The sequence below is a fragment of the Pygoscelis adeliae genome, unplaced genomic scaffold (genome assembly GCF_000699105.1).
Source record: "Pygoscelis adeliae isolate BGI_AS28 unplaced genomic scaffold, ASM69910v1 Scaffold129, whole genome shotgun sequence".
In the NCBI taxonomy this organism is placed as follows: domain Eukaryota; kingdom Metazoa; phylum Chordata; class Aves; order Sphenisciformes; family Spheniscidae; genus Pygoscelis; species Pygoscelis adeliae.
The window spans coordinates 227,350-251,853 of NW_008825431.1; the positions used below are offsets into that span (position 1 = coordinate 227,350).

General features: G+C 49.5%; 1 protein-coding gene across 1 annotated transcript in view; it reads left to right on the forward strand.

The window, feature by feature from the left end:
• NRF1 (nuclear respiratory factor 1) overlaps positions 1 to 24,504 on the forward strand; it is a 52,417-nt gene that overhangs the window by 26,960 nt on the left and 953 nt on the right. The gene's annotated exons all lie outside the window — the stretch shown is intronic.

The following is a 24,504-nucleotide window of genomic DNA, read 5'->3' on the forward strand; positions in this document are numbered from 1 at the left end:
TGTCTCTGTCTGGGGATGGAGAGCAGATGGATTTTCAGCGCTGGCACTGTCGCGGAGGATTTGTCTGCCTTCTCCGTACCCTGAAGCCCAGGGTGTGAGTGTGAGCATCCTCCTGGACACCGGTGCTCGGTTATTTGATGCAGTGGGGACCGCTCTGCATGCCATTCTGTCGGGAGGAGATGAAATGGGGAGTGATTTGGTGCAATTGGTTGCAGGAAGGAGAGGGGGGAAATGACTGCCAGAGCCATAATGGTATTAACCAGCACATTCCCCCTGCTCGCTATTGCTTGCAAAGTCTTACTTTGCCGATATTTCCAATAAGCACTTCTCTCTAGGAATGCTCTTATCCTTCTGTAGGTCCTTTCTGAGGGATTCCAATCCCTTACCCACACCACTTTCCCTGGAAGGGGCATAAATTTACCCCCGTCTTATTGATAGGGAAACTGAGACAGTAGTTTAACAATTGCTTGAGGTCAGGTAAGGTGTTTCATTCCTGATTTTAGCCGTTAGACGTAATTATTCTCTTTTTTAAATTTTTTGTTTCTATCTTGATATGGTATTTTTCCCATCTGTTCTCTGGCATCTGAATAATAATTAAGTGATACAAGAGAACCAAGATGGCTAAAAAGAGGCAAATTCTGTATGTTCGTGGATGTCTCGGCAGCTAGGGCTAAATTTGGTCTTGCAGTGAGTAGGGAGCCCAGCAGCGTGGCTGAACTGCAAAAGGGCTGCGGATAATCTTGTGATCGGTTACATTTATAGCTAAGGGAAATAAGATCTCCTGCTCCCATGCAGTGTCAAACTAGCTAAGTGCATTATGGTTTTCTTGCTACTCTGGAGCATCTGCTCTGAGTCGGGATGCTGGAACCGATGACCCCATGGTTTGAGCCTCAGATGTTTTGTTCTTAAGTGGCTGGCATTAAAGAAAGTAATATTCAAAGCAAGTGGAGGGGATTGTAGCAGCACCGATTTCTGAAGTTGGCTGGAAACTGAAAATGCTCTGGTAAGAGGAAACTGTGCACTCTGGGGCTGCTTTCGGTGTGCGCTATGGGCAGCTCCGTGTGATGGGCTGGTGCCGGAGCCGTCCCAGCCCGCTGGGGCCGGAGGAGAGAAACTCGATCGGTGTTGGGAAGGAGAGGTGACGGTGCCAGCCTGCAGTCTGGGCCTCGCTCACTGGAGCATCCTCATACTGCAGCCTTTTGTTTGACATTGATCTGATCGGGGGCTTGAAAGCTGCTTGGGCTACGGGCTTCCTGGCTTCATCTTTAAATATTGATGAAGCTTTTGCCTAAGCAGTACCTGCGCAGGGCTGTAGCAGTGCGCAGTGCTGCCCGTGAAGGACAGAGCAGACTCCCTGCCCAAGGAAGGTCGGTTTAATGGCCTCGGTGTCGTCACAAGCCTGGGGTTATTGCAGTTTTGCGCAGTGTGCGGCATTTTGAAGGGCCGATTTGAAGGCGAGAGGGGCGATATGCTCGAAGTTCCAGCTGGGGTTCAAAACAGGGCATGGAAGGAGGCACGGTGGAAAGAGCTGGCGTTGGGAAGAGGAGAAGTGGCAGTGGAAGATGTGAAATCAACCTGTGACCGGGGAACTGATTTAACAGACCTGAGCTAGGCATAGCCAGAGACCCAATGGATCCTTGCTTGTGCACCTTGGTCCTCACGTGCGGTGGCAACTGCTGCTCTTTTTCCTGGCCCCAAAGCACATTTTAGTGATGTATCTCCTCCCTGTGCTGCTGGAGATGCTCCTGGGAGCACTGATGTGCCTGATGGTGGTATGGCAGCGTGCAGGTGGGCACTAAGAGGAGCCTACAGTGAGTCTTGCCCTTCTCCATCCCCCCAGTCATTCAAAAAATTTAAACCCAGTTCTCCATACAACCAAAGGGAACCATGCTTACGGCTGCAGATGAGCCAGGATTATCGAGTTGTGATGGAAGCCCGGGGAGAACATTAGGACTCTGACGTGGGTAAAGGGGGATTAGCAAGCTCTCTGCTTTCGCAAACAGAGGAAATAAGGCATCAGTACAGGAGCGTATCTTGCAAGTTAGCATAGGATAAACAAACCTATAGCGGCATTTAGGGCAATGGGGCACTTGCGGCACAGAAGAGCTGTTCCAGTTGGTGATTTCTATATCAGAAGCAGTTTAAATGCTGACAAGCCTCCAGCTCTGGGCGAGGCTGCTGAGCTTCCCGCACAAAATCAATAAGGTGTCAGGTGGAAACCTGTCTCCACCCTCGGCTGCGCAGATGGGAGATGGGGAACCCTCCTCTCGGCAGCAGAGAGACCTCCAGGCCTGGAGCGCGGTTGCCAGTCCCGTCGGGCTCTGTGTAGGCTGTTTACAGTTGAAAGCACATCCAGGAGGGGAAGGCAGGAGTCGAGATCCTGTTCTCTGGGCTGTGCACGTCTCCTAGAAAGCGTGAAAGCAGAGGGAGATACGTCGGGCAAACCCAGCGAAGGGAACTGCCTGTTCTTGCTTTTGGATGCCTCGGGACAGGGAGGTGCGGCACACTGATCCACTGGTAACTGGTGGCTTTTTTGCATGAGGAAAAAAAAGAAAAAAGATGGGGGGGAGGCTTGGAGGCTGATCTGCTGCAAACGTCAGTCTTTAAAAGAAATCTTTTTTTCCTGTTGGATCCCCTTTTTAGGGAAGATGGACTCAAATGAGTCGCTGGCAACTTGGCAAAGTGCAGATCAGCTTGCTCGCATCCAAGTGGACAGGAAGGAAAGAGTAGAGCTTTTTGCAGGGTCTTCCTGGCGGGAACGGATTTTTTTTTTTTTAATGAAGTATTGCCCTAAGGCAGGTATGGTTTAATCCCAATCTGAAGGAGAAGTGAGGAAGATAATTTTTGCAGATGTGTTTCAGGTAACAGGGGAGAAGAGAAGCCGGTGGCAGCCAGCAAGGAGAGCTGAAGTGGATGAGTGTGAGTTCCTGGGTGCATGGGCTGAGCAGGTCCAGGAACAGGGAGAGGTGTTTCCTAGAGGACGAATTACTGTGCATAAATGAATTACTGTCAGCGACGGGGCCGGGATGCACTCTGAGTAAAATATGTTGGCATAAGCCTCAGTTAAAATGAGCTTATTCTGTGTCAAGTACGTGCAGTTCTCTGCGTGTGCCCTGTAGAGAAGGGGGTACTTGACTGCAGCTCAGCCATCTCCGCATCCGCACCCTTTCCATGTCAGCATCTGGCTGTCTGGGGAACCCCAGTGTGGGTGGTGAGGAATATGCAGTGTTGGAATCGTGGGACACCAGCCACAGGTTTGATGCCAGCAGTCAGCGTGGTGCTGCTAGGTCTTTCCCAGCCCAATGAGAGCTAAAGTATTTCCAAGACCCGAGACCGCTGCTCTGTTTGCACCGAATCTTACCAGCACAAATGATTTCTGCTCACTTTGGCACGGCTTGCCTTGCATTGCCGCTTTAAACCCATCATGATGGATCTCATGATTTTTGCTGCTGTCCTACATTACTCTTGGGCACTAATCTTGGGCAGCGCTGGCGGTGCAGTCGGCTCAGGCTGTCCTTCTGACGCGGGGCTGTCATGGGCGCCGTGCGGCTTTGGTTTGACATCTTAGGACTGATGACGAGGCGGCTGCCGCTGACGATTAGGATTTGTCTGCCCACTAACCGGGGCTAAAAATAGCGGCTCAGACAAGTCCCTCTTGTACTGCATTGATGGCCAGATTTTCCCTTCGGTCCAAGTGCTACCTATGCCAACGTGCAGTTGTGTTACATGGAGCCAGCTTTGCACAACCCAGCACAGACAGTTTGGGTTGTTTGAGTAGAGCAGGAGGCTGGAGGTGGATGCTGCGGCACTTGAGTGCTGCTGGCTTTAGGGCTTCCCTTGGCTTGTTGAGTGACCTTGATAAGTCCCTTGATGGAGACGCAGAATGGTTATTTCTGGGTACAGTTTGGCTTTTGGGGTAGGGAGGCTCACGGGCTCTGTCGTTTTATTTCCTTGGGGGAAAACGTTTTTATATGATGAGCACTCATGATGTACTGCAGGTCTCTTTCCTCTTTGCAAAGGCAGCGGTGTCAGAGGAGCATAAGGAAAGCCTGCCGGGTGGTTTTGTGCCCCCGTTCTGTGTCCAAGTCTCACGTGAAGTCTACAGGCTGCCTTTTAGCTCTGAAACACACCTTTGAGATCGCAAAGAGAGAAGGCAGCGTCCTGGGGAGACACCAGGAGTTGCTCAGTTCTTGGCTTGATCTGTTGCTGACCCCTAAAAGACACTCGCCTTTTCTCCTCAGCGTGTTTGTGATGGTGTTAGCAATACCCCGAAAGGGAAGCCAGCTTCATTAGGGGTAGGGAGTCACTGCCAAGTCCTTTGCTGTTTCATCACTTCTAGCATTTCTTCGAGTCCTGTTGGTTTCAGTGAGTTTCCATCCAGTAAATGAGCCCTGTCCTGTCTGGCCTTATCTCCCGGCTTCTCGATGACCTTACGGCATCTCCAACACCTCCCTTGCCCTCCCCGTTTCCCCTCCCCGGTGAGTTTTGACATCCATTCCTGTTACCAGGCAGTTGAGACTTACAGGCTCTCCAGCTGTCACAGCTGATGCTGTCCCGGTTTAAGCATAGGCCATTTACATTCCACGTGTCCTGAATTAGGGGAAATGGACAGGAGGGCTGGGCCTGTTTAAAAATTAAAGCTGATTACAAGGCATTAACATTACATTTAAAGAAATAGACAGCAGCCCTCCTCTCTCAGCATAGTTGCAATATGTTCCCTTTTGTTCTGGTCTGGAAGAGGAAGCAGGACTGGTATCAACTCCAGGCTGGGCAGGATTTCTTCTTTATCCAATAATTTAAAAAGAGAAGCTGCCTGATGTCTGTTGCAACACTTTAAAGCAGTTCTAGTCTTACTACCTAAAGCAGTTCCCATCTTTGCGATCGTTAACAGAAAGCTTAAATTCTTCCTGCATTGAATTTCTCTTGGAAAATTCAGATCTACTGACACTGTGTTCATCGATTTGTCTTCTGAATCGTTGTGTTGGACAGCTTCATATTTGAGGGATCCCAACCGTTTTACACATGCATCCACTCTAGTGCCAAAATGCAGCCGTCTCGAGGGCAGCAGTCAGGAAGAAAACTTCCTTTTTTCTTTTTTTTCTTCCCTAAAGGCTCAGCTTCATCGTGGCAGATGGATTTTAAGGAATGTTTGGCCCGAGATCTTCAGGGCTGAGAAGGCAAAGGGACGTGGTTGCTTCATGCATGGAAGGATGGAAACATGAGCGTGTTGGGTGCGGGAGGTGCTGTTCCCACCATGCCCTGGCCCAGTTGCAGCGTGGGCTTGGGCTGGGGATGAACATGGGTTTAAGGAAGCAGATGGGGTTGGTGTCTTCCATAGCCTTCCTTACGGAGATGTGTTTCAACAAGGGTCTTTGTGGCATGGCTTTCCTGCTTCCCTCCTCCTGCAGCAGTGACCCTATTTTCTCATTGCACAGGGTTGTTGCTTTCTGAGGTTTCCCAAGACTGAGCTTTTCTTCCCATGGTGACCCTTCATCATGAAGGAATAATAAGTCAGTCTGGCTGGGAACACTCTGAATGAATGTGCTGCTTGACTAGAAATTCATTGTGTTTCTAGGTTGAATTTGAAGCCTATTTATTCGGTGTGTTTGTATGATATCTGTCCAGGCTTCTGCGTCTTCATCTCACAGTCCCTCGATAATCCACGTGGCTTCAGAAGGAGCTGCTCAGTGCAGGACACTTCGTGAAAAGAGGCCAAGCCTTTTGGCAGGTGAAGTGATATATGTGGCATATATTTGTATTCACTGGATCTTACTTTTCTCCATCTCTTAATGAGACTTTTCATTTGACTTTACCATTGCCAATGTTCATGTTAAATTCCAGGCGTTTGTTTCAATTTATGGTGATGAAGTCCCCAAAAACTTGGCTTTGAGAGCCATGTCGCTGAGGTCCTGAGCTTTCCTGGTCCCCTCGTGCTTATGTCCCTGAATCGGGGTAGCTGGGGGGTGACAGGGTGTATGGCTCTCAGCTCACTGGATGGTTGGGGATCACCTTTGCTCGTGGAGAAGGTGCATTCTGCCTGATGGCTGCGTAAGGTGATGGGGATGGGCAGCTCTGCACAGCTCTACGCTTGCTCAGCCAAGGTGAACACTGAGCAGGAGAAGGAAGGGGCCTGGTCATCTTTATGGAGTACAGTCCTCATTTTAACTAATGCACGATTGGGAAGTCTACAGCATTTTGTTTGAGAGAGGGGTTTGGGGGTTTTTTTATGGTATATTGTAGGGGGCTTTTATCGTTCTGATGTATGTGCACCCTGACTGTGAGACTTAGATATTTGAGAAGGACTTTGGACCTAAACCAGTTTGTTTGGTTACAGCAGTGTTTTTGGGGTGCCTGCAAGAGAATGGGTATCCTAATCCTTTGACAAGCTTTTGTCTAAAAGAGATGAGGTTGAATACGGGCAGGAAAGGAATGGCAGTCAGTATACTTAGCATGTTTCCCTGAATATGTCTGGAAGCACAGAACTGGATAGACAAACATTTCCTTGCTTGCCACTGGGATGGGAAGGGATGGAGGTATTTGTGTAGTCTGTCTGCAAGCAGATCTTGTTAGTGCTGCCGTCTGGGGATCGGTGCTTTGGCCCCAAGTTGGGGTAGGGAGGTGCTTTCCTGACAAGCTGCACATCTTCAGCACGGTGCTGTTTTATTTATAGCTCTTGGCCTAAAGAAAAGGGCACAGATGGAGTCAGAAAACCAGCTCTGTGAAGCTGCCTAGTTCTGCATCGCTCTCCTGACCCATCGCAGATGCCAGTGAGTCATTTTTCCAGGCCTCCTCCTCCATGCCTAACCTTAACCCAGATCAGAGGCTTGGTTGGCAGAGCTGTACCAGCAGAGCTCCTTCATGGGGCTCCTGACACCTTCGCAAATAGGGCGGTGGTACCTGTGAAAGGACCACAGGCAACGTCAGGCCGGGGAAGGCAGGTTTCTGCTATTTCTGCTGGACATAGCTGTGCGGACAGAGCTTGACTGTCTGGATCTGAGCACTCAAACCCCTAAGCGTTGGGCTGGGTGGATGGTAGGCTGAGTTGAGATCAAAACCAGCCTGTGCTCGCTTCTCCTTTTTCAGTGCTCCCAGGATAAAGTTCATGTGTAATGGATTCTGCCTGTAATAACAACTTATTCAAACCTATGCTGAGCGGGTGGCAGCACCCTGCCCCCCCTCCCCCCCCTCGGCTTTTTGGGCCCTGTGAGATGTTGGGTATCGTAGCCCATCTCTGGAAGACCTTCCATCTTAACAGCAGACAACCAAGAGCTGCCTCACTTTCTCCTGCTATCTCTACTCGTTCTCCTGGTCCTTCAAGCAATCCCAAACGAGAGGTCCCAGCTCACCCTCCTTGCACGCTGCCATGGCGAGCTGCTTCCCAGAGAGGAGCAAGATTTGTGTCTTGAGTTGTAGGGCATAGTTTCTTCTGCGACTAATCCCAGCTGACCCCTCTCTGCCTGGTGGTAAGGACGGGCAATGGTCCCTGCTGTGGAGCAGCCGCAGCATCTTTCAGCGCAGATTTTAGTTTGCAAGGTGGCTGGCCTCCTGCTTGGAGAAGTAGCTTCCCTTTGTCCCCATCCATGTAGTGATGGGCAAGTGCTGTGACCACAGACAAAGCTGAGGATGTCGTTGCTGTTTTTCTACCTGTGCCGTGCCACTTTTACCCCTTACACCATTCAAGGGCTTGGGGAATTGAAAGAGCAGCCTGCGATTACACTGAATCAGGGCAGATGGAGAGGGGCTTTCTAATCCCCCTGCACCCCTGCGTCACAGCAGAACTGGGCTGCAATCTGCTGTTTCATGACAGCAGGGCACAGTTCTTGCCTTCCCTAGCAGGTACCCTTGTGGCTATGAGCTGGGCTGGATCAGGCCACCCTCTCCCGCTGTACACTGGAGAGCTGTGGAAAATGTTGCTGGGCTTTGAATGGATGGAGGCTCGTCTGACCCGAGGGCAGTTTGTGAGCTCCAGGCTCTTAATGGCTGTCAGTGGGCGTAGGGTGCAATCTGATCCAAATGGGAAGCTGGCTGAAATCCCAGCAAGCTGTTGTTACTGTGTGAGGCATTTTATGAAATGAGATGGGTTTTGTGAACTCTTCCCCCCCCCCCTTGCCGGGCACCCCACTAGAAGGAGAAATACCCTGTAAGCTAAGCTACAAGCTGGGGCTTCCCCAAGTACAGCTCTTCAGTGCATCGAGGCATGGTTTGCGTGTCTCTCCATTTACGAAGCTCGTAGTCTGGTGTATTAGACCAAAGTTTCCTCCCTGCAGAGCTACTTGTGCTTTCTGTTCTCAGCGCAGCCTCCTCCACTCCACGTTCCTCTTCGGACCGTGCGTTCCCACTTCCCGGGCGCGCGATGCGGAGAAGACATCTCCAAACTGCTCAAGGTGCTGTTTTCTCTCCCTTAAAAAGCACTCTGCTCCTCTTTGAAAACAGCCTCAGCTGCTTTCTTAGCAGGGTCTGACCTCTTGAGTTCCTCTGTTGCTTTTTTCTGAGCATGTCTAGAGGATCATTCTGTGGCTGTATTTATCCTCTTCATTGGATCTCTGTAGCAGGGACTGATTTTAAAGCCTAAAAGCACAACCCCATCTGTCCTGTGCCTCTGGGGCATAGTAAAGAGCCCTGTCCTGCAACCACTGAGCCTGTGAGCGATCTTGCTTGCAGAAATGTTTTCATTGTCCACCAGACCTGCCTATGGCAGAATGATGAAGATGGCAGGTTTTAATTCATTTTCCCGAGTGGCCACACTGCACCTTCAGACTTCTGCTTTCCCAAGTGAAACTCGTTCCTCTTCATTGGCCCTGACGTTCAGCAGTTAGATTTTGGGTTTGAAGAGGACAACATTTCTTACTATGGGATTGATTCATTTATGCTTTGAGGCGTCAACAGGTTGCATGAGAGCCTGGGGAGATGCAACTCCACCTTGGCATCCCTTGGCTGGTGACACTTGGGTGGCCTTGTCCGAAAGGTTGGTGGGATGCCCTTGCCTGTGAGCACACAAGGAACAGAAGGTAAATTTGTCACTGTAAGGGCTGTTCCAGCCTTCCAGCACCTTGATTGCAGCCTGGTAAACGGACAGCGTGAGACTAACCCTCATGGATATCCCTGCTCTCCCCTTTCACTGGGTGAGTCCTAACGATAGCTGGGCAAAGGGCTTGAGGGTAAAACCATTTTTCATTGCCCTCTGACCATTCGGGAATGCTTTTCTTGCTGCCTGGCGTCCCTCTGGGAAGTAAATCACAGTCGCGGTAGAGGGCAGTGTGTTTGTCCCTGGAGGCCCCTGTTCTCCCAGTGACCTTCTCAGCTCATGAAGACAGCTTGGCTTTGCTGTAAAGCAGCTCATGTGACAGCGGTAATCCGCAGCTAGTAAACAGCTGTGCAGGAAGATTGCAGGGGAATCGCCCTATTTTCCCCGCACTGCAGACCCTGGCAGGCCAGCACACGAGAGCAGGGCAGTGGCTTCTGCTTGCTGTGAGAGGCTGCTATCCCCTTGGCTGCACGAGTCCGTCAGCAGGTTGGTATTTTTGAAGCCCCACCAGCCACCGCTGCAAAGCGTGCTCGCCAGGTCAGGAGCGCACACGTGCTTCTGTGAGCCGACGTGAAGCTGCGAAATAGGTTCCAAGAAGAAAAAAAGCAATTTCTCCTGAAGAGGTTTCCTCTGAACCTTTTCCAAAACCAGAGGTGGCATTTCTAAGCCTGAATTTGACTTGTTCCTCCCACTCCTTGTATCCTTTGGCTTAATTTATTCCCCGATGTGTACAAATTCCTTCCTGAGTAACACTTTCTGATGGCTTGTGTGGAACCCCTTCTGCTCCAGGGGCACCCGGTCACTGGTGGATTTTTTGCCATCTGCCCACAGAAGGTTAAAGTGTGCCCTGGAGAAGACACAGACTCTGAGAAGGGAAAGACTGAGGGAGCACTAGCTTGGAATTGGTTTAAAATTAATCATGGTATTATTTGTTACTCCCGTACCCAGCTTACAGATCGTAGCAAACTTTCTCTCCCTCGGGTTTGCCTCGTTGCCACAGATCCCTGAACTTCCTCATCTCCATTTTCCCCTGTGATTTTAATCTTCAAAACCTCAAGCATGTCCGAAGGGACGTTCAGTAAACGGGAGCCGGTGCTGACGAGTCGGAGGAGCTGATGACAGCTAAAGCAGGCAGTCTTAGACCGAGATCCAGGCTTGTGCAGCCCAGAGGTTCCTGCACCTCGCAGGCAGCGGCAGCCTTAAGCTGCCAGCAATTTGCTTCAGTTCCCTTTGGGAAGGAGGTGCCTTTGATCAGGTAGGCAGCTGTTGCTTCGTACCCGTGTAATCCCTTGGTTTCTCTACCAGTTCTGCCAGAAACCACTAGCAGTGTGTTTGTGGCTTCAATAAGTTGCCCACCAGTGGCCTGAGACAATCCCTCATTTCATATAAGCTACAGAACAGCCTTCAGAAGTGGCCATCTGTTACCACTGGCCTATGACAGATTTGAACGCGAGACCTCGCAGTGAAAGGCTCTCTGCTATTCCCCCGAGCCGGCTGATCTCTTCCCTTCCACCCCTTCCCATCAAAAAAAAAAAAAAAAAAGCTTTGTACTCCCAAGCATTAGGGGACTCTAATTGGTGTGTGCACAACAGGACCACTGCATTAAAACGGTGAACGTATAGCTAATGGAAGCTGAGTTTTATTGCTGGCATAAATATAGTATGTTCAACTCCTTTGAAGTCACAGGAATCAGCATCTGGGGGTGTTTGTGTTCAATTATACACCATCAGTGATTTTGGCCCATGGTTGTTTCCTGTTGCTCTAACCCGCAGATACCTTACGATGTCCTCGGCCAAATGTTCCCGCAGGTTCCTGATACATTTTCTTTGCAAAAAAGGGTCCGAGTCGCACTTCCAAATAGGACTTAAGTGTTAAGAAGTTTGAAGTCCTGCGGCAAATTAACAAGACTTGGACTTGGCCGGGTTTTAGGCTTTCTGCTTGTTTGCTGCTGACAGAGATGTGCTTTCTCGCTTCTGGTCCGGATGGACCTGCAGTCTGAGCCAGAGCAGCCGTTCCTGCAGCCAGCGAGCGGGACTCCGGTCTGAATCATCCACAGCAGATGCAAAGCAGAAGGGATTCTCCAGCCACCGCAGCTCCTTTCGCTCTCGGGAAGCGGTTTCCGACCTGTTCTGTCCTGCCCCAGGAAGCGACAGGACAGGCTGTTACAAAAGCGGCTGCTTGATTCTTCTTGTAGTTTTTGTCCGCGTGGGTCCGTGTGCCACAAGTCTCCCCTTTGCAGGCCCCTGCGCACCCGGGGTGAGACCCACAGGGAGAAAACGCCTGGAAGACCCCTGGTTTCTGCGAAGCAAATGATCATTTCTCTCCCTGCACCCATCGTTGCCTTCTCTTGGCGTGCGGAGAGGCTTCCTACACCACCTAGCTTGCATGGTTCGGGCTCTACCCGGATGCACAAATGTTCTGTGCCTTCAGTCACCAGGCCAGAGTCCAAGGTTGGTTTTTTTTTTTTTAACAACAGATGTGCAGAGTTTAAAAGGGAGGAATCTGCCAGAGGCAGTAGCATACCAAGAATAAGTACTCTCGGGAGAGAGAGGTAGGAACCCATCCCACCTGCCGCGCAGCCTGGGCAGTGGAAGACGGTGGTGTGCGAAAAAAGGAGGAATGTGGACTGTAAAAACTTGCTCTTTACACGATACGTTCCACGTCTGGGTCATGTATTCGCCGTGATTTATTGCTTACCTTGCTGAGGATGGGCCAGGTCCTACACGGGGGGAATGGGGGGATCTGTGCCAAATGGGTCCCTTGTCCTATAAAGAAGACAGGCTGCAGACACCAAAGCACTGTGACACTTAACACCGCTGCAACAAGGGTGTGTGCTGGTTTGTAGCAGGGATGCTTTTATAGCTAGATTTGAAGGGTATGCTTTGAAGAAGAGGAAAAAAAGGACCCTTAAAGGTGTACATCTAGCCCTTTTTTCCACCCAAGGAAAAAAAGAAGAGTGCTTACCTCCTTGTCGCTAGTGCAGGAACTAGCGTAAGGTAAGGCTCCAGCAGAGACACCAGAGTTGCAGCTTTCCGTATCTGCAAGGTAGAGCTTTGAATGCCTTCTCAAGGCATCGTCCTCCTCCAAAAGCTGCACACCTTTCTTGGCCGTGGGTTCATGTCACCTCTCTTGGGTTAAGACCACGATTTCCCCCCAGCGAAGAGGTGCAAGGGCCGGGAGTGGGGCACTGGGGGAGAGAACCCATCGCTCTGGACCCGTTCGTTGGCCATGAATGTGCACTCTGTTGTAGCAGAGAGGCTCCCGCTGAACAGGTCAGCGAAATGCTGGGAAAATGTTTTTTAGATGAAGCCAGAGACTATCTGGTTACGGATTACCTTACTGCCAGAACAATAGCTGCTTTATATCTCCATGTGCTAAATGCTCTGTAGTATATGCTAATGTTCGTGTTCACATGTGATCTATCGCGCAGCGTACGAACTTGTGAAACTCATTGAGATCCGAGTCTGTCGTAGCCTTAAAAATACATTGAGCTCCTTTCAGAGGCCAATGAGGCCAAGTGCCTGGATTTCGTGAACTTTCTAGCCTCGTGCTCTTGGGATACATAGAAATGCCACTTTGGCAGCCATTTCTGCTTCTCATTCATTTCTCATCCCTCATTACTTGGGGAATAGTGGAGAGCTTTATTGGAGGCGGCCTTAGCTTCTCCAGGATGGATTTTACTACTCTCATTTCTGTGCAGCCGTTTCTCATCGGGCCTCTCTGGTCCAATTAAGCCATTCATCTAAATATTTGCAAAATACAGTGCAAATATCTGGAAGTACCTTATACTTGCCTCCCACTTACTCTACCTCCCACTTATGCACTTAATGTTCTGTGTAGACGTAGGAATATTTAAGTTACTGTGCCAAATATTGGGGTGTTACTCATGTGTGGACACTGAATTTTTTTAATTCACCTAGTTAGCAAACGGATGTATTTCCTATGAATACATTAATTACCCCACTTATTCCCCCCCCCCCCCCCCCCAACTGTAGTATTTGGCCTTTGTTCAGCCTTTTACACTTGCATTTTATTGTCAGGCTTCCTAGCAGCAGACTATTCAGGTTGCAAGTGGAGCCTAGCAGAGAGTTCATCAGGTGAGTGGATTTTTGTGGTGGTAGTTTGGAATAATGGGATTTAGCTGGTATTGCCACTTGTTGCTTTAGGTTCCTGACTGTGTGGTGTTTCTTGGGGTTAAAGGGGCTATATCTGTCTGTCTCTTTTTTTGTTGTTGTTGTTTTTTTCCCCCTGCCTCCTTTCACACTTTCAAGGGGAAGATATCAGACGTCGGATATATATTTGCATCCAGGCATCCTGTAATGGCTGTCTCAGCCGCTGCTCTGTCCCTGGACACTGTTCGGGCTGCAGGAGTAGAGATGCACATGCCTCTGGGGTGTGCTAATATCTTACAGCCCAATCCTGTTGGCCTTACGCAAGCCGAGCTCTCTCGTAATTGTTACTTAAATAAAGAATTAGTGAGGAGCAGGACAGAGCTGGGCTCAGAGCCTGTATTTTAATAACACTCAAGCAGTGGTACTGTGGTGATGGATGGGGTTGTGGGGATGCTGTGATTTTTGGATTTGTAAAATTTGGCTTTTTAAAGGTCACGGACACGATGCAGAGTTAAAGCAGCAATGCAAAGGAGAGAGAACCCCACAAATACACTTTCAGCACTCATCAGCTTTAAGAAACTATAGGCTGAATGTTGTAGCAAAAACCTAAGTAAAGAAGTAGGCTGTCCTGTGTGTGTGACCGCGGATGCTTCTGCCGGCTGAAGTCCACCAGCTTTTGGACTGTGGACACACCTGCCTTTTCGTATGCCACTGCATTCCCCTTGCACTCTATTTATGATTTGCAGTGATGCCCAGAGTATTGTTCCTGCAGAAACTCTGCCAAATAATTATCTACTTCATTAGAATATAAGATATGTCAGTGCTTAAAAAAAAACAAAATTCAATTCAAACGACCTTATTCTAAAATGGACTTTTGTCATTCAAGCAATATAACATTTTATCAGTTTTAGATGGTACCCTGCCTTCATTCTCACAGTAACCTTTAACAAAACCATATAGAAAATACAGGACCCTAAAGGCTGTTTTTAAAGGTAAGATAAGAATCAATCTCGATACGCAATCCTTCCTCTGGAAGAGCCCCTGTGGATGTTAATAGCATAGCAGGCAAGTCGTTAAAGTGTTTATGGCAAAATATAATAGGGATCCCTATTAGGTGATTGTCCAGAAACTTTAAGGTGCTATATTGCCCGCCTGTCCAGTCATCGGTTTAATATCTGATTTCTCAAAAGAGGCGGAGAATCTAATTTATTCTTAGGTGTTTCCTGTCTCTACTTTCTGAGAAGCTTTGCACTGATAACACCCGTCTGCTCCGTCTTTTTTATTAACAGAAAACAGATCGCAAGGAAAGTGAGTCCCAACTTGAGCAGACATTAGGGGTTGCTGTACTTTCGCTATTTTTAACTGTGTTTCCTATATACATGATTGACCATGATAGACTGCTAATCTTATCAGGTTTGCCCTTCACTCCACAGCAAAGCCAGCCGATCAAGGAAGCTTAGAAGGGCTATTCGCTAAGCTTGCGTCTGTGGAGTCCGGTAAAAAAGCTTTCTTTTCACAGAAAGACACATACACTCCTCGCGTGTTTGTCGCCTCTCGTACACCCCAAATGGGCTTGGTTTTAGAGTGACTTACCCTGGGGACCCAGCGCTAGTGTGTGAGGTCTAGGTAAGAACAGAGCTTGAACAGACACAGCTTTATTCTGCCTCAGCCGATGTCCAGGTCCTGTTATCAAGCTCTAAATTCACCCTCAACACCCCATGAAGGGGAGAGGGGGGGACAGGTAACCTTATGTAAGACACAAGGGCTGAAGGCACGAAGCTAATCCACCGTCAGGATACCGGACTGCTGCTTTGCCTTCTTTCCCCAGCACCCTTTCCATGGGAGTTTTCAGCTACATCAAAATGAGGATGAAATGGAAGACCCGGGATTTCAGACTAATCATTTCCAATGTTAAAAATAATTGCAAGTTTTTCCTTATGTTACTATCCTCGCTGCAGATGATTGCAGATGGAAGACTTCTGGTATGTCAGGAAAGGGCTGCAAAGACAGAGGTGCATGGCAGTTGTGAAGTGTCATCGGTGAAGGAGACGTTTGTCACCACTACTTGAAGACTATGGGTCCTTGCTGTGCCAGGGAGGAGTCTGGGTATCAGGTTGGCTCACTGGGGTCTTCCTCTTTCCATGGAAATGCTGGGGCTTCAGAGGAGATAATTCCGTGAGCATAGCTGAGCCCCTGTCTGTATGTCACTTGATAAGTTGGGCTGTCCCCTCCACCAACAGAGACTCCTGTATATTGGGAATCCCAGCCACAGTGTTTTTGTCTCTAAGTACTGCAACTTAAAAAGAACTCCAAAAAAACCAACACAAAACAAACCTCAAAACCCCCAAAAGCTTTGGAATCGCCTTCAGGGCTCTTGTTAGTCATTTGACAAGGGAGAATGGTGTCCTCTAGGTCATCTCTCTGGGATGAAGACTGGGCTTGTGTATTCTCTTGGACTGTATGTCGAACAAAATGGGAGGTGCAGACACACCTGCCCTGCTGTGGTCTGCTGAAAGGAGCCACAAATAACCGAGTGGTCCCTTTGTGAGGATGAATTGCCTTCCTCCGCCATAGAGGCAAAGGTAAAAGACCGAGAAATAAGTGAGATTAATTCAAAGGTGTTTCAGATCTTGGCTAAGCTGTGACCCTTCCCTCCTTGTAGAGAGGAAGAAAATAGAAACGTATCACACATGCTAGTGCAATGAGCTGTTCTCTCGCAGCTAGAGAAGGAAGGTTGGTCTTCGACCGAGACTTGGGGATAAATAAAAAACAAACATCCAAACTTGGGTTTTAAAACAACACCTTGACGCAAAATACCAAGCATCTAGCAGTCTTTGCTGAAGCTAAATGAGTGGGAGGAAGAATGAGCCGTATAAGCATGGTGTTGCACCCTGGCCCGTGCCTTTCTGATGGTGTAGGGCTGGAGGTCCCAGATCAACCAGGCTTTATGGGTCACTGAGACAGCAGCTCCCGTTGCTCTGAACAAGCAGAGAAGGAAAGCTCATTGAAACAGAACAAGAGGAGCCAAGGCTAAGGAAAGAACAAGTCACTGACAATATTAAGCAGGTAGGTGATGCCCAGGGACAGTCTGAGAGACTGAGATGTGATCATGAAGATGGGGTGGATGCAGGGAAGGAAATTGTGGCTCCAGGTCTGTCCTTCCTATATCCCATGCAGCTGTTGATGGAAATGTTGCATTTTGTTTTGTCTCCTGTGCTTATCTTCTGTTCTAAGGAAAAGTCAAGGCTGTGATGTAACCTACTAGATTGCAACACTCGGTTTAGTGCTCTGTCTGCGAGCTGCCATGACTCAACTTTGCTATCAAAACTTCAGGTGCCTTGTTACATTTCTCTTTGTTGTGGTTTTGACCAGAGTGGCTCTTGAACAAACAGATGATGGATGATCTTGAGGTATGCTTGCGGTCAGCAAGCAGAATAAGGACTGCAGCTTTTTTCGAATTATCATTTGGTGGAACAATTTTTGTGTTTTGAAATGAATGGCACAGAGGATGTCTAGGGAAGAGCTGTGACTGTTGTGTGCCTAGAAAGTTCTCAGAGCTTAAATCACTGCATGGGCTTTTTGTGATTTGTCAGTAAGCCATTTCTGATGGTTAAAATCCTTCCAATTATCATCTTGTCCTAAGAGACATCTAATTTGAGTTAGTCATTGATGCTTTAGCAGTAGTTGGGGGGAGAGAGGAGAGGAGCATGCTTTCAGAAGACAGTTTGTCTTATCTTAAAGTAGGTGCCTGTGTTAAGAGATGTCTTCTGCTTCCTTTGTCACCATTGAGTGTGGTAAGATTCCTGAAATGCTTGATTTCTGCAGTTGACTTTGGGTGAAATCCCATCCATGGTGTCATGTCAACACCTCGTATCTTAAGGGACACGTTTAGTTTGCGGATGTTTCTTCTCTACGGGCAGAGGATTTTTCAGGGTGACGTGACTTTGAGAGCACTCATTTTAGCTGGTGTGATTTGAACTTGTTACAGGATCTGTTTTGTTTTTCTGAAAATACTTGTTCATGCCCATTGCCTGTCCTTCCCCCCTCTTGAAGGCCTCTCGAGTCAGTCGCCCAAAAGGGAGGTGGTCAAGATGATAATTTCTGGAACTCTTGGCAAGCCAGGTTCCCATGCAAAGCAATGTGGATTTAATAAAAATCTGTTGTGGGAGTTCTTAATGTGCATGCTGAACAGTGCTCTTTTGTGTTAGCAGTAACACACCAGGTAGTCTCCAGCATTGCAGTTGTCTGTCTTGGTGAGGATAGGAGTGCTCTTTGCTCCAGGATTCAGTTGGAGGACACGGTTGCTCTGCAGTTATTTAAGTACTGGCGGTTGTGCTACCTTTATTGTAGGCAACGGTACCTGCCATGTTGCCAGAACACGTATGTGACTGTGAACAGCTGGACAGAGAGAGCTGCTCAATATCCTATTTGTATGACTCTCCTTTTTAAAACCGGTAGCAATGAAGCGTAACAGAGTCCCTCCTGTTTTGCCATGTTGCTAAAAGAAATTATACATGGCTGGGAGAGTGAGGTATATGTCCCATGGTTGACTATGAACCAAGTTTACTGGCAAGAAATACCTCTAGTGCCAACTGATTTGTCCAGTATGTCTTAGTGCTGTCTCGGATTTGCTTATTGGTGACTCTACCATCAGTGGACCAAAGCTTCTTTACATAAAATGGAGCCTGCAAAATCATGTTCACATACCAGGCTGAAAGGAATTCAAGTGATCGCTTGCACCAGCCCCTTGCCTGAGCCAGCGTCAGTCTTAGCTGGCTCTAAAAGACCTCCAGTGATGGAGGCTTTGCTCCAGAGCTTCACTAACCTTATGTTTAGTGGTTGTCTGTTTGGTTTTTTTCCTCCGCCCCCCCCCCCTTCTAAAATCTAGTGCAACTTTCCATGCTGCACTTCAAGCTCGTATCTTATTCTGTCCCACTGTGGAAAAGATGATCAGGTTATTCCCTTCTTATCTGCATCAGTCTTGATGTATTTACAGGTTCTCCTGTGTATGTAGATCAAAGCATGCCCAGTGCCCTTTCATTGTGCTGCCCACTGAGAGCAAACGTTTCGTTGTTCGGAGGTCCTCTAGCGATGCGTTTCCCTGCTTGATTTTTGTGCGTTAAAATCTGCACACTGGTCATTTTGAATTGTCTACGAGAATTCTTCCATCGTGTCTTCAAAAGTCGCCTTTGGCTCTGAACGAAATGTAGCAGTGAGATGGTATCTGCTGACCTGAGTGCTAGGGCCCTGTAGTGCATTCCTGAGCACAGGAATTTCGGTTGGATTGCTCAGCCCTGTGCCTCCGGAGGAGGGGAAAAAGAAGTTGCAGAAATATCTACTGCAAAACGCTACGGCTGGATTGTGCTAAGCAAAGTTTCTACGAGTTTCCCCTCAGTGCTAGCTGAGAAGACTGAAGCAAGCAAAGTCCTCTGAATGAGTTGGAGGTCAACGGCCAAGAAAGTCCAATGGAAAATTTAACTCTTTTTATCCTCATTGTTGGCGTGAGCACCGTAAGGCCTTCAGAGCTCTAGCAGGGGTCTGAGGGACTTGTAAGGCCGCTTACAGTGGTCTCCTGACTCTGCAGTGCTTGCAGGTGTTCAAAGCAAATGATAAACCGGACAACTTTCAGCACTTAACCCCTTTGGTGTCCAAGAGAACCCAGCAAGATGTATCAACTTTGGCATCCATTGCATTGGATATGCTTTCTCTCCTTGCTGCCTCTGGTGCTAGCGGATCCCCAAGAGCAGCACTGGCTGTGGCTGACTGTGGCTCATGGCTTCTGATGATTTGAAGCGGGCTTTGGACTCCTTTTGGAAGGGGACATGCAGCTCTCAGTTGAGGTCCTGTTTTTTTTTTTATAAGATTATGTTGCCTAGCTAAAACACAGATGATGTCCTATGCTCTGTCAGGGGCTCCAAGGTGGTCGCTGAAGTCATTGTGCATTTTCTGTTTTGGCCCATGAAAGAAATCCCAAGAGCAATACTTTTGTGCTACTTCATGATTCCAGACCTGTGCCCCTTACTCCTCCATGCTCAGCACTCAGAGCAGTGTTTCTGGTGGCTTCACAGCTTTTACAACCATAGACTCACCTCTGTTAACAGCACCCCTCTCAAATTCTTCCTGAGGGTGTGTTGAAAAGGTTTGGACCATCTCCCCTTCCCACTCTTCCTGGGCTTAGGCTGGCTCGGTACCGCAGAGCAGGGCTGAGCATTGCATGAGACTCCTGGCTCCCTGATGCAGGAGCCAAATGGTAATGCTTGTCCATTTGCCTTTTGCTTTCTCACAACCCTCCTTTTCCAGAGGCTGTTCCCACAGGAGTTTGCTTTGGCAGGAGATCAGCTCTCTGTTGTAGTTGATGCTACCAAAGAAGAGGATTTTGCACTTTTTGAAAGAGGAGGAGGCTGTTTCCTTTCTGTTCAACATGGTGACAGTGGTTGCTGTTGTCTGGTCAAGAACGGGGCTGGTTCCTGTCTCCTGACCCTCCGGGACTGTGCTCTTGTGTTTGAGCTCCACGCAGAAAACGTTACGTGCGAGGTCCTGCCGTTCAGCCTTTCCGTGGTGTAGAGGGCCGTGCCAAGACATTCACCAGAGAAGCCCATCTCAGCTGGGAAGAGGACATCTCTCACTCAGTGAGTGACTGGCAGCTGAGAGGTCCCTCGAGATTACCCACTGTTCAGTTTCTCCCAGCCATTCTGCGTGTCTTTGGGCATTTAACATGAGGATTAAGCTGTCAGAAGTGTTACATTGAATGTCCATATTGTCCATACAGGTTGTTGAGACAGCTTCTGTCTTGGTATCAACGAAGACCTTTCTACTCCAGGATGCCTTTCAAGGCTTGCAGAACCTGACTGTCCAGCTGAAAACTCATACTGCTGCCGTAATGAGAGCATACCAAACATTCACAAGACATACGGCAGCAAGGCTCTTCATAGCATCTGCTGCCAGATCACAACTTGATGCTTACAGTTCAGCTTCAGACAGAGCTTTGTCCAAGGTTGCCTTAGGTTGTTATGGTTTCCTCACTGATGGGACCTTCGTGGTGGTAGGATCTGCATTGCCATTCCAGCCCATCTTCCATCCACATCTGGTATGATTGCTTCATACCTGGAATGAGATATCCACTAAATAAGCTTTATTCAGTCTCTTGGCATTTGGATGTGGGATGTTGACAAATGAGTCCTCAGCACCTGTCTCCAGGTGTGGTCAAACGACACTGCGATGGGCTGTATCAACAGGCAGGGTAGTGTAGACCTCACCTCATCTGTGGTCAGGAAATAACCAGCTCGTGGAACCGGGGCATTGAAGAGTAGATCTGCTTGGCTAGTTAGCTACCTGGGTACTTTGAGCACCTTAGCAGATGGCCTGAGCCACTTTAAACTACCAGACACTGAACAGGAGATAAGGATGCACCTTGGGGAATGGACTCAACCTAAGATACCGGGGGAAAAAACAGCGTGTCTTGTATCCCTGAGTAGGACAGTATTCCAGATCCTGAAGGACTGGGAATGTGCCCAACAGCTGGAGACTGGTAGTATCTCTTCCTCGTGCTACCCTCGCTTTGATCTCAAGGGTGAAGGGGTGTTAAAGCAAGGCAGAAACCAGCACTGATGACCCTGGTCACCAAGGGCACTGAATCATCCCACCCGCCCGATCTTCTCCCCCAAAGCCCTTTGTGGTGATTTAATGCAGTCACCTGCAATTTAGGATCAAAACGGTTGTTCTTATGCTGCTGATGATCTGCCCTCTGTGCCAGGTAAGATGTCTATCAGCCATCGCATGACTTCACCTCCGAATCCTGTGGCTCTCCGGTCGCAGGTAGAGCCTAACCCTTACCCTTCTTCTTCTGTAAACTGTAACATCTTCTCTGCTGAAACAGCAGGAGTTTCATCACCTCCTACGGCCCGTAACAGTCCCCCAGCTAAAATGCAGCCACTAATGTCGTCTGACCCGGCATTAGAGTACAGCCGCAGCCGCCTCAGAGTCAACTGACTCTAATCCTTTGATTCACGGTGGCCATCTCGACCCCTAAGGCCTGCCACGGCTCTCCTTCTCCCTTGGCCACCCTCGTGTCCTGACCCACTCCCCTCCACGGCTGGCAGGCAATGCTGGCCATGCCATACCCTCCTTCCTAGCAAAGCCAGCTGATCCTCCACCAAAAAAAAACCTTTCCCTGGCATGCTGCAGGTAAGTGAGAGAGGCAGGACCTCGGTACTGGCTCTGCCCCAGCTCCCTGCGTAGATGTTGTCCTTGTGCCTGGTCGGCTGGAGCTGGCTCCTCATCCCTGCCGGGGACAGGAGGTGCTGGCAGGTAGGTGACGTTGGTGGCCAGGAACGGGTGATTCGCAGGGGGACGGAGGTGCCTGGGCTTCCTGTGTCACCCACCACTCCTTCCAGAGGGAGTTTTTGGGCAGCTTCACGAAGGGGAAGCAAACGCACAGCTTGGCCACATCTTCCTGCTTGCCAGGAGCCCGCGGCCATGGTCTGTGCCGCTCGGTGCCTGATTCATCACCTCTGCTGTCATCCCTCCCCAGGCCGGAGCCGGTCTGAGCTGCGTGTGGGATCCGACGGGATCCCTCTTCCCTCCCTTGGCCGGGGCTCTCCCTGCGCGCCCCATTCCTTGCAGAGCACCTCAGCACGGCTCCACTTTCTTTGCAGATATGTATTTTTCAAAGTCTTGAGAAGTTTGGGGGGGTTTTGTCTAGTGGATTTCCTGTTTTTAATACAATTGAAAGGGTCTGAAATCCATGCATTAGATTAACATATGCCAGCTAGATTAGGGCTAATCAGGGTGCAGGTCTGAGCAGATGCAGCGCAGGGCCAATCCTAGACCTGATTACAGTATCTCAGTAGTTTAATCGTCTCTCTCTCCCAAGGGCGATCATCTCTGCTTTAATGCACAGCAGACTTTCCAGCCCTCTCCTCCTTTGGTTTGTTACCACCCCTGGCAGGAAGGCCGCTACGTCAGACGCTGAGGCGATTTAGTTTAATCCCACGCAGAAAGGGATCTGCGTGTTGCCATCTCTCACGGAGACTTCCCTGCTCTTCCTTGTGCTCCAAGATGTGGCCAAACCTTGGGTGACACAAACTCGTCCTTTCCAAAGAAGACCCCAGTTGGGTTTTCACATCTCGCCATCTCTTGATAGCACCCGTCTTTGGCAGGAGCCCTACCCTGGCCAGGGCGTGTTTGAACAGCAAGGAGGGATCAGGCTTCTAACGTTGCGTGCTCTGTGGTCTATGAGGGTAGTGGGGTATCTGGTCTTTTGGGTTGGCCGTGGGCAGTAGACCGTCATTTGAGAGCTCCAGCAGTCTCCTTCAGGTTAGCAACCCAAGTAACCCAAAGGGCTTCGTTGGGTTGTTGGTCTGGAGTGGGGATTTTAGGTGCGTCCCAGGCCAGATCTCCAGGTCTGTGCCAGCACCTGCTTAAACTGGGATGTGCTACGTTTCCTTGAAGGGTCTGATAGGAGGTTTTCTTCGAGGGCTGAGCACGAGCTCTCGCTTCGGTGTTTTGTTGCCTAAAACTCTCGTCTGTTAGAAAGCACCCTGGGAGCTTTGTACCTTCTCCTGACTCCGTGCCGTTCCTAGCGGTTGGCGTTGAACCATCGCACCAGGAAAGCGATCCCTCGGTTGGGCTGTGGACCAGACGAACGTGGACGTAACCCTTCTGGCGTGGGGCAGCCCTTCGCCTGGGGGATCGTGAAACTTTCCTACCCGCAGAGCGCTTTGAGATCCCAAAAGGAGGGATGCCGAAGGACTGCAAAGCACGCTGCGCTCCGCTGGGGTCACCCACCTGGTCAGCACGATTAACTCGTAAGCTTTCCTGTCTGTACAGAAAGTTATCTGAGGACACCGAGCTGTGCTCTACCGCCTCATGTTATTAAACGAGTGCCCTTGGCAGGACAGAGGTCTGCTTTCTGCCACAGAAACCTGAATCAAAAGAGATTGTACTGCTTTTTTGGGAAAGCCTGGGTCAGGAACCTGCTGCCTTAAACCGTTTGAATGCTGTTGCAGGGGTTGGCCATCCTGTGCTGCTGGCTGGAAGGATTTGTTGACCCCTAAAAGCTTTTTTTTTTTTCCCCAACAGAGGTGCAGATGGTTTCAGAAATGTCATGTACAGGGTAGCGTTCACAGGCTCGCGTGTCCAAATGACGCTTTGCCAAGCCAAAGGCAGTGGTGGGTACAGGCAGATAATATCGGAATAGAAAGATGAAGTTTATCTTGCCAGCCTGCAGGATTTGCTATTCCCCCTTCCCTGCCCAGCTGTATCGAGCAGTACCTGTGCTCCTTGCTATTTTTTCCACCTCTTTTCATCATTCGCATCACAATATCCTCAGGGGCCTCTTTGTTTTGTTTTCACCCTTGGTGTTACCTAGCTAACTGGGACTCACCGCGTTTGGCACAGCCGCGCTTTCCTCCGTGGCCAAAAACATGCCCGAAACTTTGCCAGCTCCAGCTTGGGGGCATCTGATCCCTTTCTGTAGCTGAGCCACCCTTAGGAAAAAGATGTTTCCTACTTTGCTGGACCCATCCATAAGCGGGGAAGGACTGAGAAACTTGGTTTGCTTTCCTTTATCTCTGTTATATGTCATATATATGTATACGTGTGTGTGTGTGTGAGTGTCTATAGCCAGTGCCTGGAGCCAGAATGGCTTGGCCAAGGCTCACTGGTCTCACGCTGCCCTTTACCCGTCTCGGTGTGAAGGCAGAAGGACCCGGCTGGGGTAGAGACTGAGCTGGAGGAAGGGAATCGTGTCTGAGAGAGGCCGGTGGCTGTACCGGGGCTCGCTGGCAGCACGGGTGGTGCTCCTGTAATCCGCACTGTGATGGGATCCTTCTCGTGTGCCGTGAAAGTGGGAAGGTGTTTGAGTGGCGAATAGAGTTACAGGGGGTGGAAGTCTTGCAGGGGGGAGAAGCCGAGTTTATCCCTTCCTCAGGCCCAGGACTCCCAATTCTGGGCAAATCAAGTGGAAAAATGCGTTTCAGAAGTGCGTTCCTCGTCTGTGGGTGACCACTGCCGGGCTGCGCGGTGGCACGCTCGTGGCTGCGGGAGAAACGCATGGGAGCAATCCCTGCCTCCAGCAAAACACGGCCTGACAGGGTTGCCTGTACGGGTACCTGCTGTACCACCCTGACATCTTTGGCTTCCTCCTCTAAAAATTTCTTATTTCTTTCCTCCTTAACCTTATTATCTCTTCCTGCCGCCGGACAGCCCCGTGGTGCAGGATGAGCTCGCCACGCTGCCACCTAACCCTACCCCATCCTGTCCCCGCTCCCATCCCAGGCGATACCACGGTGGGCGAGTCCAGCAAACGAGGCCACCGAGCCACCAATAATTACACCAGCACGGACACTGCCGGGTGGGAGGCAGGCG